This window comes from Cornus florida, unplaced genomic scaffold (assembly GCF_030987335.1).
Source record: "Cornus florida cultivar Cherokee Brave unplaced genomic scaffold, ASM3098733v1 CherokeeBrave_3.0.0_Hap2_Chr01, whole genome shotgun sequence".
NCBI lineage: Eukaryota > Viridiplantae > Streptophyta > Magnoliopsida > Cornales > Cornaceae > Cornus > Cornus florida.
The window spans coordinates 36,670,271-36,676,270 of NW_026775571.1; positions in this window are offsets into that span (position 1 = coordinate 36,670,271).

Here is a 6,000-nt window from a genome sequence, read left to right on the forward strand (position 1 = left end):
TTGCCATGTCCTTTAACATGTATTAAATTTAGGTTAATTGAAATTGAATCGGAAATCTAGAGAATTTAATTATGTTATCAATTTGCTCCATGATCTAGTTGTGTTTTAAAAGTGGTTTCTATATTCAAATCATGGACTTAGACTTGTTGTATATTCATTTGGTTATGTTTTGAACATTGGATAACATAGTTGCTATGTTTGTATTCATGAGAATATGTTTTCCTTATTGAATATATTGTTGCCTTGTGTAATGTGACGATCCTGGTTTTTAGGCCAGCGTGTCCTATGATGAACCGAAGGTTGACCCGATAACGGATCCGATAAGCGAAAGCGAACATAGAAAACAAGAGTCTAAGAAATCAAAGTGACTTTCCATGAGGTCGTGAAATTCAATGAGAACTGATGCGGAAGCAAAAGGTCAAAAATATGACAAATAAGCCCCTAGGGGCAAAATAGTCATTTTTAAAAAATATGGATTCGGGTACCACTGAGTACACCGTTGGAAAGATAGCAAAAAATTAACAAATCTAGACTCAAGAATCACTTGATTCAGAATCCGGATGAAGAAGATATGAAACTCCAAAGTTTCATAAAAACCAACTTTCGGGTTTCAAAACAGTGCGGCAAGGGTAATTGACAAGGGGTAAAATGGTATTTATAGACAAAATTGGATACAATTGAGCATATCGGTAGATAGATGAGGAAAAATTAATGAATCTAGACTCAAGAATCACTTGATTCGGAGTCCGAATAAAGAAGATATGAAACGTCAAAGTTTAAAAAAAACAAACTTTTGAGTTTAAAATCAGTGCGGCAAGGGTACTTTACAAGGGGTAAAATAGTCTTTTCAGAGAGAATTGGATGCAACCGTGAATACCGTTGATAGACAAGCAAAAACTAATAAACTTAGACTAAAAAATCACTGAAGATATGAAGCCTCAAAGTTTCAAAAAAATTAGACTTATTTTCCAGGTAAGAAATCTGGGCAGGAATAATATTTTAACGACAAGCACCAATTAAATTTTTTTTCCAGAACTGAGGCTAAAAACGGACCCTTAAACGAGTTTTTCTGGAAAAACACAAAGAAGAAACCCCCCTTAAAATCACATTTTCTACCCGACTATGTAGAAGAAACCAAAAAAAATACGATGTAAAGTACCTAAAATGCCCCTCGAACAGCCTAGGTCAAGATGGACCCAAAAAGCTGCTACAAGCATTTTTTTCCAGAAATATCCAGAACAGAGAGTAAAAAGGGGCTAATATATGAATTTTTTTGGAAAAACACAAAGAAGCCCTCAAAATTGAGTTTTCTACGTGACTCTCGAGAGAATTAAAAAAAAACACAATGTTGAATGCCCGAAATGCCCCTCCATGAAATCTGGTCATGGAGGTCCAAAAAGTTGCTAAAAAAAAACAGAAAGCTGAACTTTGCGATCGATTTTCGGCACCAAGACGACATTTTCTAGAAAAACATGAAAAATAAACCCCTCTTAAAATCACATTTTCTATTCAACGATGTTGAAAGAAGGAAATAAAACTGAATTAAAAAGTCTAGAATACCCCTAGATCAGAATATGCAACAAAAACGCAAAATGAAATCGTAGGAGGCTCAAAACACAAATGATGAGGTTTTGCCCGGAAACGACTATGCACGCAAATGTAACTTACCTATTTAGACGCGCTACAATGGTCCATGGCTTAAAAATATAGACGATGCAAAATTCGACCCCCCAACGGGCAAAAAGGCAAAAATGGACTTGGAATGGAAAACATGGAATCCAAAAATGTAAAATGGAGTCAAATGACCATTTGGCCCTTGGCCACACTTCATACAAGATTAATAAGACCCTATGAAAGAATGAAAATGGAATTCCCACACCCGATGCAACCATGGTGAAGCAATGACTTGCGATTTTTCAAGATTTTCACAATATTTCATGAAGTTAAAAAGTACATAGAATACAATATAATGGTCATTGGCCTCCGGCCTCATCTCATACATATCAAATACATTGAAAGAAGTGTACTTAAGTACACATTACATACATGAAATCAAAGAATACAAATTTTACATATAAGTCTACAAAATGACATTCCATGCTAACATTCGCATGAAATGGAAACTTGAAAGCTACACGATATCCAAGGAATGTTAGGCATCACGAACCAAGTCTTCGTACCTGAAATATGCCCCAGTATTGTAGGAGTGAGCAACATAAAGCTACTCGTAGGAGATGAGCATGCATCGACCTAGCGTTTTACAAATTTATCACCTTAAGGTGAAACATGTTAAAGGGGTTCATGCCACCTAGCGTCTATATCGAAATGAGACTCAGGGAGCATCCTAAGCTACCTTAGAGTGTTTCTAGCATAAATCACATCATCCATGCATTTCAACAACATAGAAACATGTTATACAAAGCAACAAGAATCATGATATAAATACATGAATGAAACAAATCAAAGTTGGAGTAATCCGATTAATACAACGAGTTTATAGTTACCACGGATCACATTATCAACGTAATTAAACAAAGTCTAGAGGAATCCATACAACATGACAAAAGCATATTTGAATACAAGTTAACAAGAATTACATTATCCATGCAATTCAACAACAAAAGAGCATGTTATACAATGCAACAAGGTATAAGTTCTCAAAACCATCAACTTAGAATCTGAAGCACAAAATAACAGTAGTGGGTCATGCCATCTAACATCTAAGTTCTAAATGAATCAATAGGATCATTCCTAATCTATGTTAGAACGTCAAAACACAATTTTCAATATCGATGTAATTTAACCAACATTGGAACTTCCAATACAACACATAAAGCACAATTTCGCAAAGTTAACATCATGTAACTTAAAATGGAAAGACAAATAAGGAACAACAAGTTACAACATAATCTAGTTATGAACTTGAAAATGAAATGCGAAGTCAACAAAGTGGATACTCGGACGTCACGTTGGATCAGACCAACAACATAGTTACTTTAGGGTTACTAGCCCATGGGTAACCTCCCTATGTGCGCACTAGATTATATAGAGGGACTATCCCCCGTACTAGAACCACGTCCTAGCCATAGTAAAACAACGACATCTCCAAGTTTCCAAAATCAACAAGTTGTGCAACAATGTATATATCAACAGGAATATGCAAGATAATCAACTATCTACCCAGCACAACCAAATTTGGAAACCTATACAATACATGCTCTAAATCCACAACTAATATGCTAGGATGAATGTCGAATCTTCAGTGTGCAATTCGTTACACGCTATGCATGAATGATGTTAAATATGAAGTGTGCAAATCATTACACAAGATAACAATATATTCAATATTGAAAACATAAACTCATGAGTTTAAATACAACAACAAGGTAGAACTTTAATTAAATCATGCTAATTTAAATCCCAAGGTTCTAAAACAAATTCTAATAGTCCCAAATTAATATATACTAGCAAACAAGTCATGGCCAATACAAATATCAAGTTAAAACCTTAATTAAGCTAATGGGACCACAAAATAGATTTTAATTAATTCTTTTAATTAAAATCTCTAGATTTTCAAACTTAACCAAATGCTCTCAAATTAACCTAAGTTGGAAAACATGCTAAGGACTAATGTAATATCACACTACAAGTTTATTTCATTCAATTTACGACCATGCGAATTAAACTTTCATTAAAGTTAAACATAAAACAAAAGTTACAATTCTCATGCAATAAATCCCAATTTAATATATGTGAACAACTATACCAAAACTTAATTTTCTAACGTGCCACAATACAATTCCAAGTTGTATATCACCATGAGGATTAAATCTTAAATATGGAATTTAATTAAATAAAAGGTTTCAAAACCTAACCGAATATTCTAAATCAAATATATGTGAAGCTATATGGCATATAAATCAAGAATATCAAGTCGGAATTCAAATAGAGTGAATAGTGCACTCGGGGCAAATTAATTAATTAAATTAATTAATAATTACTAATTTTCAAAACACCTATAATTACTTTCAAATTCAACTATGTTGGAGAGCATGCTAAGGCCTAATTTAATATGCTAACACATATTGATTTCAAACTAGTTAAGGCTATGTGAATTAATCTTTCACCTAAGATAAATATTAAATAAAAGCTTTAGTAATTATTTAAATGCTCTAATTTTAATACATGACAATGAGCATATCATGGGGCAATATAATATCATGCTATATGTTTAAACCAAGTCACGAGCAACCAGGAAAATTAGATCCCGTACAAGAAAAATAAATAATAAAATCTCTAGATTTCATATTTAATCATGCAAATAAGTAGTCTAAGCATCACAAGCATGCTATATAACAAGAATTTAAACCTAGAACATCTCCTACCTCAATTTGAGATGAAAATCTCAAAAGCCATCAAAATGGAACGGCTCCGAATCTGACGAAACTACTAGGTTTTGTCGGGGACAATGCCGTGAACATAACCCCCATGAAAGCCCCATCAAAATCATAACTTGACCTCAAAACCAAACTTAAGAAATGGTCAAAACTAAATTCTAATAAGGGGGAAAGGTAGAGCACGGCGAGGGGAACAACAAACGTTAAGGCCGAAGACTTTCCATTAAGGAAAAGTGAACCAAAAGAGGAGAGAGAAGATGGTAGCACCCCTTGGGCTGCCATGGGAGCTCCAGGTCGTGCATGAAGAGGGGAGAAGATGAAAAATGAAATATCTCACCCCCCTTTTATAGAAATCTCAAAAAGTACCCTTAACGGGCCCCGCCGAGTCCGAAAAAGTAAAATTTGAGCAGACGCGCTCAAATGACAAAACTTTGTGAACAAAAAAGATTCAAAATGATAAAATATGAACAACGGAAGAAACAGCATCAAAAATCGAGTCCTGATCAGAAAGTTGTGCCCAAAACAAGTTTGGCGAAAACCGGGGCCAGAAATTCTGAAACTGGAAAACATCGACTAGGAGGAAATTCCAAGAGTACACAACTCAATGAAATGTGAAAATGAATCCCGTACGAGGATCCAAGCTCAAAACAAGACATTTTGCAATAACTTTCATTAATTGCACAATGACACTCCAAAAAGTGAAAACTGCACTTATGGCCCAAAATGAAAATATCTTCCAAAAATATTCTTAAAAACCCCTAAAATAAAATATCTTCAAAAGATATTTACGAAAATACCCCAAGAAAAGAAAATAATTTCAAAGAACTTTGCATCCATGCCCCTATGGATACCGGGATCAACCAGAGTACTTTCTTGCAAAAGTAAAGATACGTATTTCGTGGAAACCACTCAAGATGAAGGCATGTGAAGTCAAAAACCAACTCTGAGCATGAGAAGTGAGGTTGTGCCAAAAACTGACAAACTGAGATAAGACAAAATAGGGAAAATGACAAAATAGCAAATAATGTCAAAAAATGAAAAATGTGAAAATGACTCGGTCCTCAAAGGAAGTTGTCAATCCACGGAAAAGAGTCTCAGGAACCAATTCCGAGCACTTGAGATGATACTAAGCGACACGAAATAGAGCTCAGAAAAACAAATTAAACGAAAAAAATTCATTCGTAAAATTTCAGGAAAAAAGAAAGGAAGGCAAATGACCGGGTCGTTACATGTAATGATTTGCACACTTCGTGTTTAACATATTTCATGCACAGCGTGTTACGAGTCGCACACTGAAGATTCGACATTCATCATATCATATTAGTTGTGGATTTAGAGCATGTATTGTATAGGTTTCCAAATTTGGTTGTGCTTAGTAGATAGTTGATTATCTTGCATATTCCTGTTGATAAATGCGTTGTTGCACAACTTGTTGATTTTGGAAACTTGGGGATGTCGTTGTTTGACTATGGCTAGGACGTGGTTCTAGTACGGGGGATAGTCCCTCTATATATAGTCTAGTGCGCACATAGGGAGGTTACCCATGGGCTAGTAACCCTAAAGTAACTATGTTGTCGGTCTGTCTGGCGTGACGTCCGAGTAT